Source organism: Nipponia nippon, unplaced genomic scaffold (assembly GCF_047370975.1).
Source record: "Nipponia nippon isolate SJK-2023a ecotype South Korea unplaced genomic scaffold, ASM4737097v1 scaffold_34, whole genome shotgun sequence".
Classification (NCBI taxonomy): Eukaryota; Metazoa; Chordata; class Aves; order Pelecaniformes; family Threskiornithidae; genus Nipponia; species Nipponia nippon.
In genome coordinates this window covers 3,282,331-3,297,664 of record NW_028262352.1, presented here as the reverse complement: position 1 = coordinate 3,297,664, position 15,334 = coordinate 3,282,331, and positions in this window count along the sequence as shown.

The window sequence follows — 15,334 nt, the reverse complement described above, 5'->3', positions numbered from 1 at the left end:
CTCCAGAGGCTGCAGATTGTTGCCCCTTTGTCAATTCCATGGTCCCTAGTGAGGGATCCCAGCTGCCGGGCTTCCTTAGAATCATAGAATCATAGAATATCCTGAGTTGGAAGGGACCCACAAGGATCATCAAGTCCAACTCTTGTCTCTGCATAGGACAACGCCAAAAATCATACCATATGTCTGAGGGCATTGTCCAAGTGCTTCTTGAATGTTGTCAGGCCACCTCCCGGGGGAGCTTGTTCCAGTGATCTACTATCCTTATCCTCTAATTCCTGACTGTGGGCCCAAGTATTCTAGCATTGGAGCAAACAGGTGATAATTTGCTCACCTGGCTGATGGACGTAATCTTTCTGTATATCTCACAACTAGATCAAGGACAGGGACTGAGTGGTTTCTGCCTCTCCTGTTCTTGTGGCTGTCCTGCTGCAGAACAGGCTGAATCTTCTGATTCTTCCAGTAATGACAGACTAATTTGTGCCAGAGCTTAGCACTAGTGACTAAGTAAATGAAGCCTTAGGCCGCATGAATTGTACTTTAACCTTTGTTTTTACTTATGAACTGTAACTGGTAGATAAGTGTCATGGTTTAACCCCAGCCAGCAACTAAGCACCGCACAGCCGCTCGCTCACTCCCCCCAATGGGAGGGGGGAGAGAATCGGAAGGGTAAAAGTAAGAAAACTTGTGGGTTGAGATAAAGACAGTTTAATAGGTAAATCAAAAGCCATGCACACAAGCAAAGCAAAGCAAAGGAAGGAATTCATTCACTACTTCCCATCAGCAGGCAGGTGTTCGGCCATCTCCAGGAAAGCAGGGCTCCATCACGCATAACAGTTACTTGGGAAGACAAAGGCCATCACGCCGAATGTCCCCCCCCTTCCTTCTTCTTCCCCCAGCTTATATACTGAGCATGATGTCATATGGTATGGAATAGCCCTTTGGCCAGTCTGGGTCAGCTGTCCTGGCTGTGCCCCCTCCCAGCTTCTTGTGCACCTGGCAGAGCATGGGAAGCTGAAAAGTCCTTGACTGGTGTAAGCACTACTTTGCCCCTACTTAGCAACAACTAAAACATCAGTGTGTTATCAACATTATTCTCATGCTAAATCCAAAACACAGCACTGTACCAGCTACTAGGAAGAAAATTAGCTCTATCCCAGCTGAAACCAGGACAGTATCCACCCCTTATTCCAGACCATTTACGTCATGCTCAGGTCCCACACTATCCAGTACATCCTCATTAACCACCCCCCCCCCCTTCCCATCCTTTGATACAATACACGGGTATCATTCCCTTAGTCTATGGACCACCCCTGTGAAATGTCTGTGAAATGTCCATAAATGTCCACAAAATGTCCATTGAGTCCATTTAGTCCATGCCTTTGGGCTCCATCTGTGATGGTGATCACTCAGGACAGGAGAGGTGGCATGTTGCATGGAGTTACTGGGCACCGCAGCCAGCTCAGGTCTGGTCACTGCTGCACTTGCACTGCTTCTTGTAAGGCTTGTCCTCCATTGGTTCAGGTGGTTCCTGCTACAGTAATTCCTATAACATGCAACTCAGCTCATGGGTTACAACAATTTAAAGGTATTTCCATTACAGTCTCCACCCCTGGTCCCTTTGGGCCAGGTTGTAGGGTTTAACATTGCAATGGACTCCTCCCCTTGCCCCTGCTCTGCCTTGGACTTATCCACAGGCTGCAGTCCCTTAGGGGTTTACCTGCTCCAAGTGGAGCCTTGTCGATGAGCCACAGTCTCTCCAGGGGTATACCTGCTGCGGCATAGACTTATCCACAGCTACAGTCAATTAGAGGTGCACCTGTTCCAGCGTGGCCTTCTCCATGGGCCACAATGTCTTCAGAGACAGACCTGCTCCAGCATGGCCTTACCCACAGCCACAGTCTCTTCAGAAATAAACTTGCTTCAACAAGGCCTTACCCATGGCCACACACTTTGAGGTGCTCCAGCATGACCTCATGCACAGCCACTGATGCTTCAAGGTGTACCTGCTGCAGCACGGACTTATCCTTGGGCCACAATCCCTTCAGAGGTATACCTGCTGCGGCACAGACATAACCATGGCCACAGACGCTTCGAGACATACCTGCTCTAGCTTGGGCTTATCCACGTCCACAGACGTGGTGTCCTGCTCCTGCGTGGACTCATGCACAGGTCACAGTCCCTTTGACTCGAGTTCACACAGCAGTTCTAGCCTGTCCAGTACAGCAGTACAGAAACAGCAGCGATGCCCTGGCCATCTGCCAGCCCAGGCGCATGGCCATTGCTGTTATCAAAATGTTCCCAGGCACAGCAGAGTAAGATGATAAGCAGTTCAGCAAGCAGCAAAAGCAAAAAGCAGCCACTAACGAGCACTAGACTCTAATATACAGTAAAAGGCAAGCAAGCCCCATGGCAAGCACAGAAGCCTGCCGATTAATACCTAAACAGCAATACCTGCTATAACTTCGATCTAGCACATTCCAATTAAATCTGTCGTTATCTCGAACCCTTCGAGCCCCACGTTGGGTGCCAAAAAGGACTGTCGTGGTTTAACCCCAGCCGGCAACTAAGCACCACACAGCCACTCGCTCACTCCCCCCTGGTGGGAGGGAGGAGAGAATCGGAAGAGTAAAAGCGAGAAAAACTTGTGGGTTGAGATAAAGACAGTTTAATAGGTAAAGCAAAAGCCGCGCATGCAAGCAAAGCAAAGCAAGGAATTCATTCAGTACTTCCCATTGGCAGGCAGGTGTTCAGCCATCTCCCAGAAAGCAGGGCTCCATCACGCGTAACGGTTACTTGGGAAGACAAACGCCATCACACCGAACGTCCCCCCTTCCTTCCTTCTTTTTCCCCCGGCTTATATACTTAGCATGACGTCACATGGTATGGAATAGCCCTTTGGCCAGTCTGGGTCAGCTGTCCTGGCTGTGCCCCCTCCCAGCTTCTTGTGCACCTGGCAGAGCCTGGGAAGCTGAAAAATCCTTGACTAGTGTAAATACTACTTAGCAACAACTAAACCATCAGTGTGTTCTCAACATTATTCTCATACTAAATCCAAACCACAGCACTATACCAGCTACTAAGAAGAAAATTAACTCTATCCCAGCTGAAACCAGGACAATAAGGAAGTAGAAGTAAAACTTTAACTACAGGATGTTCTATAACAAAAGATAAGGAAATGTCTCAAGACACAGACAAAAGGGGTGCCTGGAGGCTGTGGGAGCAAATCAGAAGAAGACCCCAGACTCCCGAATAGGACTGGATGAACAGAAGTGCCATCAGGAAAGCAAGTGACCTATAGAGACTATAAAATCTGGTAACGATCGACAAGTGGGGTCCCTCTTGGTAGGCACCCAGCTCGAGCTGTAGATCGCATGCATTATGAATAAATATATACAAAAGAGTTGATCTGATCTATTAAAAAGCGGAACCTAGGGATGAGCCCTGTTGAGGTGGCATCTGCATAATTCCTACCATGGCCTAGGTGGCGGCTGCATAATTCCTACAACAGTTTTGGTGACCCAGATGGAACCCTAGGTGACCGCTGATGGATCCTCTCATCTGCAAACTTCCAATTGCCAGCATCGGGTGAGTTCACTTGGGAACTTTGTGGAATGGGAAGCCCCGACTGGTGAGTCTTAAAATTCCACAACTACATTTTGGTAAAGGTATAAGTGCTGTAGAATTGGGAATATACCTGGCGTAGAAAAAGGGGATGCCCTTGGCTGAGGTATTAGAGAACTGGAGAAAGACAGATGGAGTTGCAGGTTTATCGAAAAAACAAATAGTCATTTTGTGTCAGGAAGACTGGCCAGCACTTAGAGGAGCAGGGGGATGACCCTGCAAAGGATCCTTCGAATGAAAGAAATTGGCCACACTCCGGAACATTTTGGAGGATGAAAAACCTCAGCAAACGGATTATTGATATGTATGGGATAATTGGTCATATGACCACCATAAAGAGGACGGTTGAAAAGGAGTACGAAAACCTCGAGGAGGAACTTGAGCTGTGGCAGTTGTGAGTAGTTTAACCAAGGCTCCTGCAGAGCCGATCTCTGCACCACCCTATACTCCTCCATCTGTATCGCTTGTTGATTCCCCCCCAGTTGCCTCTGCTGTCCCCACTGCTTCTGCTGGGCTTTACCCTGTGGTTTTTAATGTTATCCCTAATCCTCTTGCAATGCAGCCAGTGGTGGGGGAGGTGGTGGGTTGAAATGTTCCTCCCCCACCTCCAGTGTTACATGTATATACTCATCACCCCTGGAACCCCGGGGATTTGGTTATGTGGGGAAATCAAAGTTAAGGGAAGATGCGGGTCGATGTGCATCATTATTTTCCAATATTTGTTCAGGATATAATCCAGCCTGGGCTGATGTTAACCTGTTATTGAGAGAGTTATTCTGTCCAGACGGGAGAGAGAAGATAATTGAAAAGGATACAAAATGAACCCTACAGGCAGGGGGAAATCAGACTGCCTGGCTTCAGGTTGATCCTAATTGGGATTACAATAATCAAACAGATAGAGATAATTGCCGAATGGTGGTTAGAAATCTCATAGATGCAATTAAAGCTTGCGGGGAGATAAGAGTAAATTGGACTAAAGTACAGGAATGTAGACAGAGGCCAGAGGAACACCCCAGTGACTACTGAGGAAGATTGAGACAGGCTTTATTGATGTATGGGGGAATGACTCCCAGAATTTTAAGAATGAATTGGCAGCAAGTACGTTTGTGGATCAAGCTGCGCCAGATATAAGGAAGTATTTCAAAGAACATACGCCTGGTTGACAAGGAGAGAAAAAAAAATCTTAAGTGTGGCTGTGTTTGTATACAACAGTCAAGAAGAAAAACAGAGAATGGAATTGGCAAAGGAAAGAAGAAAGGAAAAGCAACGTGAAACAAGTCTCTTGGCAACAGCTTTAACACAAGGCTTGCAGTTGAGAAGGAAGGGAAGAGGATTTTTCCCCTTCCCGAGGAAGGGGTAGAGGAAGAGGTAGAATAGGTTGAGGATATGGAGAAGCAGATAGATTTGGAGATGACTGGGTAAACAGATGTACTTATTGTGGGGAAAGTGGTCATTGGAAGAGAGAATGCCTGCTCCAACCCAGAGGACCCCAAAGGGGACTGAATTCAGAATTCTTAGAACCGAGATTGGAGGGCAGTAACTTGGGACAACAATGACAGGAGGAAGGGGACTTGGAAGACTCTGTGGAAGTTGAGATTTACGGGATGTGGAAAACTAAATTAGACCATAGAGGACACATAATTTGGAAAACAGGAAACAAAGAAATTGAATTCCTAGTCGACACAGGAGTGACACTATCCCTTCTAAATTTTATACCGAAAGACTTCATGTCTCAAGACAGAGTAATGATTCAAGGAGTGACTGGGAAAGGGGAACATGCCCTCAGTAAAACCATTATTGCTATTGATAGGTAACAAGGGAATTTGGGGAAGATTTGTAATAGCTGAAGAGTCACCAGCTTGTTTACTGGGGAGAGATTTATTACAAGCTTTAGACGTGCAATTGCATCTGTCCCCTAGGGGTACTGATTTGATAATTGCAGGGTTATGTGTTGTATCTGATGCAGGAGAGTCAGAGTTGAAAATACCAGAGGAATGGAAGGAGGTGCCCTAGGAATTGTGGAGTAAATCTGGAACAGATGTAGGATTATTAAAAACGGCACAGCCAGTCCACATAAAAACAAAGGGAGGATCACCTCCTGCAGTAAAGCAATACCCAATCCTCTGGGAAGCAGAAAAGAATATTAAAAAAAAAAAGATCAATATCTTGTTAAGGGTATTTTAGGAGAATGTGAGTCTGTGTATAATACATCGATTTTGCCAGTAAAGAAAAAAGGATGGAGAGCCAGAATTTAGGTTTGTTCAAGATCTGAGAGCTATTAATCAATATGTGATTGTTCCACATCCAGTGGTACCAGATCCCTCCACTGTGCTCCTACAGATACCATACTGGGCTAAATGTGTTACTGTGATCAACTTGACTGCTGCATTTTTCAGCATCCCGATAGATGAAGAGAGTCAAACATTGTTTGCCTTCACTTGGAAAGGACAGCAGTTAACATGGACTCACCTTCCACAGGGGTTTACTGGGTCTCCCACTATATTTTCTTGGATATTGAAAGAAGATTTAAAAGATATTGAGTTACCTGGTGGATCAGTTTTAGTGCAATATGTAGATGATTTACTAATAGCTAGTAAAAATTATGATGACTGTTTGAAAGACACTATATATCTATGTACCACGTTAGCAACAAAGGGGCATTGCGCATCTCCATCCAAACTCCAGCTGCATCAAAAGGAAGTAAGATATCTAGGATTCATTTTAAAGGAAGGACAGCTAGTGATAGAGCCAGAAAGACTAAAAGCTATAATTGAAATTCCTTGGCTGGTTACAAAGAAACAGCTATGAGGTTTACTAGGTGTGGTTGGTTTCTGCTGACCATGGATACCAGGATTGGGGGAACTAATGAAGCCCCTGACAGAGGCAACTAAGGATGAAGAAATAGAACCCATTACAAAACCCAGATCTTGTTTTGTTTACAGATGGATTGTCCTACTATTTACAAGGACAATGAAAGACTGGTTATGCAATTACGGACCAATGGGAGGTTATAGACACTGGACCCCTTCCAGCAACAATAAGCACCCAAGGGGCAGAGTTGATTGCATTGTCCCGAGCGGCTCGTCTGGGGAGTGGAAAGTGAATAACTAGCTATACAGATTCAAGGTATGCCTTTGGAGTATGTCATGCAATAGTCATGCTGTGGAAGGAACAGGGGTTTCTCACCTCCTTGGGAAAAGCTGTGGCCAATGGAACAGAAATTCGGGACCTATTAGATGCAATCCAGCTTCCCAAGGAGATCACTGTAGTTCACTGTCCAGCCCATACAAGGGACACTACCATAATCAGTTGAGGGAATGCCTTAGCTGATGCAGCTGTGAAAGCTGCAGCCCACCATCCTGCGATGAAGATTATGATGGTTGATACGGATAGGAGCTTGTGGCTGGATGTCAATCATCCTGAAAAATTATACCTATTTGAGGTGACAATTGAACAAAAGGAACAGTGGAAAATAAATGGGAAGCAGTAGAAAATGAAGATGGGATATGGACAATAGGGGGAAAACCTATTCTCCCAAAAAGATACCTGATGACTATAACTAGATGGTTCCATGATAAAGCTCATGGAGAAATAGAAGCAGTGGTTAATCAAGTACAGCAAGTATGAGCTGCACCAGGTGTTGATGCAGCCACCAAAAGAATTATCAATACCTGTCCCACTTGCCAAAAATTCTCAGACACAAAGCCATCATGAGAACTAGGAAGTTGACCATGGGCCTTTTTCCTGTTCCAGAGGCTACAGATAGACTATGCCGACATGCCTGTGGTAAATGGATACAAGCACTTGTTAGTAATAGTAGATCAGTTATCAGGGTGGGTAGAAGCTTTAATAAAAAGCTCTCCTTAAAGAAATTATCCCTAGGTATGGAGTACCCGAATCTATTGAGTCAGATAGAGTATCACATTTTACAGCAGACATAATCAATCAAATTTACAGGAGCTTGGGAACAGAAAGATGATTACACATCCCTTATCACCCTCAAGCATCTGGAGAGGTAGAGAGGATGAACCAAACTATTAAAGGAAAAATAGCTAAAATTTCCACACACACAGGATTAAAATGGCCAGAAGCATTAAATATAGCCTTGTGGGACATCTGGAATGCCCTAGTGCAACCCATAAGGCTATCACCTGCTGAGGTCCTTTTTGGAAGGCACTTAACTATACCGGGGACTTATATCCCAGCTAAGACCAGCCTCTTGAATGGAGATGAGCGCTTAACACAGTATGTTTTAAAATTACAAGAAAATTTCAAAGTTAAAAGAGATCTCGCTCGGTGGTGTCAACCTACCCCTCCAGAGATACAGGTACATAATTTACAGCCAGGAGATAAAGTCTTAATAAAGGTTTTTTCCTGTAAGTCTAAACTGGAACCCAGGTGGGAGGAGCCATATACTGTCTTATTAAGTTCTTACTTTGCTGTGAAAGTTGCAGGGAAAGAAACTTGGGTTCACCATTCTCACGTTAAGTGGCTACCTGAGAACTATCCAGTAGATGAACAACGGGCAATGAGGAACTCAACCACGACCACTGCTTTGGAGACTGAAACATTTAAATTCCCAGAGTATGAAGGAATTCCAAATTTGTGTTCCTCTTGTTTCCTTTCTAGAGCTATCTGGACTCGAGAGTCTCCAGATGCCTGGCCAAGCAGACCATCAGGGATTGTGAACAAAGGGTTTTCTCCCTCTTGGTGCATTCATCACCCTTACAGGAGTGGCTTCCTTCCTGGATCTGCTCCAAGGGGCTAAGGTTTTACCAACAGGAACGGATATGGTTAACATGTAAAAATCGTGGACCATGTAATCCTCAATGGTGTACCCAATGTTTTAGGGGAAATTGGGAAAATAACCCGCGAGGGTGGAGCTGGGGAAGTATAACTCAGAAAGGAGTAGCAGGCCATATTAATTGGTGCTGTTCATGCCTGTAGGAAAATAACGGAAGATTGGCGAGGAGGATTGTAAACACACTCAAGTGACTTGCAGCTGGGGTGTAGAGAGAAACATATATCATACTAATCATTGTTTAGTCTTGTGTGCTTGACAAGTAGAACATCTGTGTTTAGATAACATAGGCCTGTGATAGACTCAGAGGCATCCTATCGAACATGCTTGAGATTCTTGCCCTGCTGTGGGAAAGATCAAAGCACAGTGGTAAACTATGCCTGGGTGAATCCCTGATAAACAGGCGAAAACAGCAGGTTTGGTGATCCTCTAGCAAGAACCGAGCTCTGCAGTGCCTACATTACTGCTTGTGTGCCTCTGCCTGGGTGCTGCTTCGGGGATCCCCCGGTTCGTGAGGTAAAGAAAATAAATTTACTCTTTGCATTTTATCCGTGGTTTTGTGGTTGTTCCTGCATCCTGCCTGTGCAGGCTCACACATTTGGCGTAGTTGGCAGGATCCAAGAACAGCCACGCCATGGCTGGCAAAAAAGTCAGGGACTGGGAAGGCCACAACAGTGACTCCCTGTATTCTGGGATGGCCCAGTACTGAGCGCTGGACCCCTGTGACCACTTCCCTGGCTACATGGGCTCTGCCGGAAGCATGGCCTGAAATAGATGACAGGGCAGTGGTTACTCCCCAGACAATTGAAAAGGCTATGTGCGGATTGCCATGGAAAGCGGCATTGGATTCTTCTCAAGTTAGCGGGGAGATTGGAATGGTTATTAGTTACCAGTCTTAGAGCTCTTGACCGTGAAGTTGTTGCATTATGGAGTAAAATGAGAGTTGGAAAGGGAAGTCGGGACTTTACAAGATGCAAAGGTGATCATGCAATAAGTAATTACTACTCAAGCGGAGTGGTGCCATGGGCTGCAAGATACTGTAGAACGGTTGATAGTGTGTATTGCTAATAAAAGGGGGGGAAGTGAGCAAGCGGCTGTGTGGTGCTTAGTTGCCGGCTGGGGTTAAACCACAACAGTCCTTTTTGGCACCCAATGTGGGGCATGAAGGGTTCAAGATAACAACAGATTTGATTGGAATGTGCTAGATGGAATTTATAGTTGTTATTGCTGTTTAGCTATTAACTGGCAGGCTCCTGTGCTTGCCATGGGGCTTGCTTGCCTTACTGTATGTTAGTCTAGTGCTCATTAGTGGCTGCTTTTTGCTTTCACTGCTTGCTGAACTGCTTATCATCTTACTCTTCTGTGCCTGGGAACATTTTGATAACAGCAATGGCTCATGCGTTGAGTACAGGATTCAGTCCGGACAGGGTAGCAGTAATGAGCAGTATCAAAATGCATCTTTTGAGAGGAGCGCCTCCCTCACTAAAACCCTTGATTATACCAGCAGTCACAAATGCTACTGGTAATGTAGGCACCCTAGCAAATACCTTGAGGGAAATTGGGGCTGTAACTTCAGGATCATCTGTGCAGGTGGTGAATAAAGGAAAGCCAGCAAAACCAAAAGGAGTTGCAGCACGGGTGACAAGGGAACAAATGTGGAATGATCTTGTAGAATCCGGTGTCCCACAATCAGAAATAAATGGGATTACAACATCAGAAATGTTTCGCTGATGGCAGAAGTTAACGCCTACGCAAAAAAGCTGACCGCCCCTGCCCCCACCAACAGCTCCTCACCCACCCTCCACCCTGCCTGCCACCTCAAGGCAAGACACTACCTGGAAAATGCTAAAACAGCAGAAATGAAGGTTTGGCAGGTCCCCCAAAATTGCCACCACTGTAGCCTCTTACTGTGAGGGGGACCGATGCCCTTATGTTCCTTTAATTATAGAGTGGCGGTCTGGGGGGATTTTACATGTATTAGCTCTGGTGGATACTGGAGCTGAGGTTACTGTATTACATAGTAATATTAATAATAAAGAAGACACATCACAGATCTGTGGACTGGGGGGAATCCGACCCCTGCCCTCCAAGCTAAGGTTACCTTAACAATAGGAAATGCCACGCCATTTGCCACAGTGTTAATTGCCCCAATTAAAGAATATATCTTGGGTATTGATGTGTTGACAGGATGAACAGTTGAAACTTTAAATGGTCGCTTCTGCTTCAGAACTTCACAAGCGGGATTTGCCATTCGATCTATAACTGTCTTGCGTGGATTCCCGAAGTGGGATCCTGTTGAGCTGCCCGTGCCTACCAAGGTGGTAACTGTAAAACAGTATTGTATTCCAGGGGGGGGAGAAGGAAATTATTCAAACCATTCAGGCACTTCAACAAGTGGGAATCATTAAGGAAACCATGATGGCTTTTAATAATCAATAATAAGACAGCACTTGGAGAATGACTGTAGATTACAGAGAACTGAATAAAGTCACACACACGCCCCCCCTGCAGTTATGGTACCAGACATGGTTACTCTTATAGAAAAAAATTAGCAAAAATTTACAACCCTGGAAAGTGGTGATAGACCTTGCTAATGCTTTATTTTTGATAGCCATTGCTTCAGAAAGCCAAGACAAGTTTGCCTTTACCTGACAACAAAAGCAATATACTTTCCAAGTATTGCCTCAGGGATACAAACACAGTCCCACCAAATGATAGCAGCTGATGTAGCACTATGGTCGGGTACCGTTACTGTTTACCATTATATTGATGATCTATCGATTATGGCAGAGTCACAACAAGAAATTGAAGCAGCTGCCGAATCGCTGAAAGCGCATTTACAGGACCGAGGCTGGGCAATGAATCCAAAGAAAATACAGGGCCCTAGTACTACTGTACAATTTTGGGTAATAGTTTGGCATGGACAGTTTAGAGAAATACCAAATAAGGTACAGCAAACACTCCAGCGATTTCCTGTACCAACCACAGTAAAACAGCTACAGACCTTCTTGGGAATTTTAGGGTATTGGAGAACTTTTATCCCACATCTGGCAGTATTAATGCGCCATCTGTAGAAATTAACAAGGAAGAAGGTTGTTTGGCACTGGACCAAGCAACAACAAGAAGCCTTTGATGCCTGCAGAAATGCTTTGATTGAGCATGCGCAATTATACACTCCTAGGTGAGGATATCCTTTTGAATTAGAAGTAACAATTCTAGATGACATAGTCTCGTGGGGATTGTGGCAGATGACTGGGCTGAAAAATCCAAAAGAACCTGTAGGATTTTGGTCCAAGGCATTACAAGGCTTCGCTATACATTATACCCCGACGGAAAAACAAATTTTAGCTATAGTTTGGGCACTACAAGAAACTGAAAGAATCACAGGCCAAGATAGTGTGACTGTGCACACACCCATACCTATTCATGGGTGGGTTACTGATGATTCTGTTAGGGACCATGCAGGGGTAGCTCAGGCAGCCACACATTGGAAATGGAAACATTATTTACAGCAACGATTTCTATTAAGAAAACCACATATAACCACTCCACATGCCACTCTTCTAGGAACTGTATCATTTAATCATATGCCCATACTAGGGAAACTCTTCCCCTTGGAGATATCCCTACATCTCCTGTGGAGGAGGCTCCCCCTTATGATGAGTTAATAGAAGAGCACAAAAAAGATGCCTGGTTTACCAATGGAAGAGCAACATACACAGCAACTGGACAAAGACAATGGAGAGCAGTTGCATATGCTCCGCTACCAGGAATTATATTATGGCAAACAGATGTACAGGCATCTAGTCAGTGGGCTGAATTGATTGCAGCATCTCTTGCTATCCTGGAAGGGAAGGCACATTACACTGACAGTTGGGTTGTATACAAAAGCCTCACAATGTGGTTACCCCGCTGGGCCCAAGAGGATTGGCATGTACAAAGATACCTATATGGGGCAGATATATGGCAACAAATTTGGCAATATATACAAAGGTATCCTTTAAAAGTAAGGCATGTCTCAGCTCATCAAAAAGATGATTCACTTGAGTCACAAAATAATAGGGAAGCAGACAATATAACCTCTGCCAAAGTACATGCTCAAGTTATAAATGCACATATAGCTTGTGGCCATCAATCAGCTTATACTGCGCATGCATGGGACATTGCTCACAATCAAATGCCTTTGCCATTACATATTTATAAAACATGCGCACAATTGTACTACTTGTACGCAGCTACATTTAAGGGCATTTTATAGGCCATGGGGAAAGATAAAATGGGGTCAATGGGCCTTGAACACCTGGCAGGTCGATTACATGGGCCCCCTGCCCCTGTCGAGGGGGTGGCAATATGTATTCACTGCTGTGGATGCAGTGTCAGGACTGTTTTTTGCTAAACCCACCAAATATGCTAATCAACATAGCACAATTGAAGCATTAGAACAACTCATTCATCAATATGGACCTCCTCACCAAATACAAAATGACCAAGGAACACACTTTAGTGGACATAATGTCCAAGATATTGGGCTCAAGGGCTAGGGATAGATTGGATATTCCACATTGCCTACCATCCCCAAGCTAATGGCTTGACTGAAAGAATGAATGGGATGTTGAAGGAACAATTAAAAAAGCTAACCAGTACTAAAACTTTACAACATTGAAGTTCACATCTTAATAAAGCAGTTTTTTTGTTAAACAGCCAGAATATTCATAAACAAACACCCTATGATTGTATTACAACACCTCCAGTACAAAACATGGTGAGGACTGAAATTCTTCCAGATGATAGTCTCTCTCCCAAAATATTAACTACAGGGGAAATTGAATTGTTTACACCAATGGATTGCGTGGTGGGACCGCAACCTATTAGCCTAGACGTGACGATTCATATAATAACCCCTGAGAATGCCGTATGGTTCTGTACCCCAACTTCTCCTCTTATTTTACATCCTCTGTTGATATCAGATTCTCAAGTTCTTGTATTTCAGGTATCTTCGATGAATACCTGTGCCTTATCTAGAGGAGATAGCATTGGAACCATGTTATTGGTGCTGCAAACCCAACATCAAATTGAAGTTCAATCTGAAAAAGCACAAGCCACAATCCATGTGAGCAATTACCCCACATCAGGTTATCAAACCCAGAGTAATATTAACTGAAAAAGCTGGAGCAACGGCGTATGTTTTACAGGAAGGAGATGACACTCCTGTTTTCCTCCCCTATCACAGGCTGGCTTGTCATGCTTTGTAGTCTTGTACTACAATCACATGCCCTGGATACATTTCCACGAGATCAACATGTAAATACTTGGATTTGTTTAGCCTCTACTGTAACTAACTGTACCTGCCTTTTGTATTAAGGGAAGATTAACAGCTGCAGATCTTTTGACAACGTGTTTCATTGGCGTGCCAATGCCAGTAGCTGTATTACAGAATTATACTATGCTAAGTGCTTTTGATATTAATGTTCCTCATTGTTGTTTTTTCTGAGTAGGTAACGGCTGTACGCCAATGAACATCATTACAAAATCGATTGGTGGTGGACTATCTCCTCCTTTGACACCATAAACGCTGCTTTGATTTTGAAGGCATGTGTTGCTTCAACATAACTGATGAATCAGTCAGTGTAGAGGATGACATTCAACATCTCCAGGACTTAATGCATCAAATGAAACAATCTACTGGTGGTGCCTGGCTGGCTGAGTGGTTTAATTCCCTGACAGGATGAATGGGACACCTGATTCAAAGCATTATTGTAGAGATATATTTATTCCTTTTTCTATATGTGTTTACTGCGTGCCTCTGTAAATTACCCTGCCCTACACCCCACAAGCCCAAATGGACACCTCCAACTTTGCCAGCCCCAGCGGAAGTGGTCTTTTTAGTGAGGGGGTGGAATGTGGGAAAACAGCGGAAGAATGGCAAGGAGGATTGTAAACACACTCAAGTGACTTGCAGCTGGGGTGTAGAGAGAAACATATATCATACTAATCATTGTTTAGTCTTGTGTGCTTGACAAGTAGAACATCTGTGTTTAGATAACATAGGCCTGTGATAGACTCAGAGGCATCCTATCGAACATGCTTGAGATTCTTGCCCTGCTGTGGGAAAGATCAAAGCACAGTGGTAAACTATGCCTGGGTGAATCCCTGATAAACAGGCGAAAACAGCAGGTTTGGTGATCCTCTAGCAAGGACCGAGCTCTGCAGTGCCTACATTACTGCTTGTGTGCCTCTGCCTGGGTGCTGCTTCGGGGATCCCCCGGTTCGTGAGGTAAAGAAAATAAATTTACTCTTTGCATTTTATCCGTGGTTTTGTGGTTGTTCCTGCATCCTGCCTGTGTCGGCTCACACAGTGCCAATCATCACAAACCATTGAGGATTCTTGTACCAGATGGCAAATCGAATGACCAAAGTGTTTTGGCTTGGGGCGTGGCTGACGCTCCTTGGCAGAGGGAGGTGCTATGGCACCGGAATGCCCCATCCCCTTACCAAATCATTGCAAACCTTAATTTCCTTAACCAACTATACAAATTGTTGGATTTGTGCTTTGCTCTACAACAGCACCATAGGGGAACCTCAAGTGAATTGGGAAATGGAGCCGTGGAATATGACACAGCAGTACCTAGTTGCATCTTCCCATAATTGTAATAAGTTATGGTATGGAGAGAACAATACCTATATGAAGGCATCCCAGGGCAAATATTGGAAGCTCACCCTTTGGGCACATGCTGCTCCTTTGGGATATGGTACCCCAGCTAATAGTTACCCATTATGTATTCAGAGCAACACCGGCGAGGGAGAGATTTTGGGATGGACGGAGGGATGTAATTGCACTATATCAATACAAAATGGGACTAGTAGGTGGGAAATAATTGATAATGCCACTTCTGCATCTTTGCAATGTTGTAG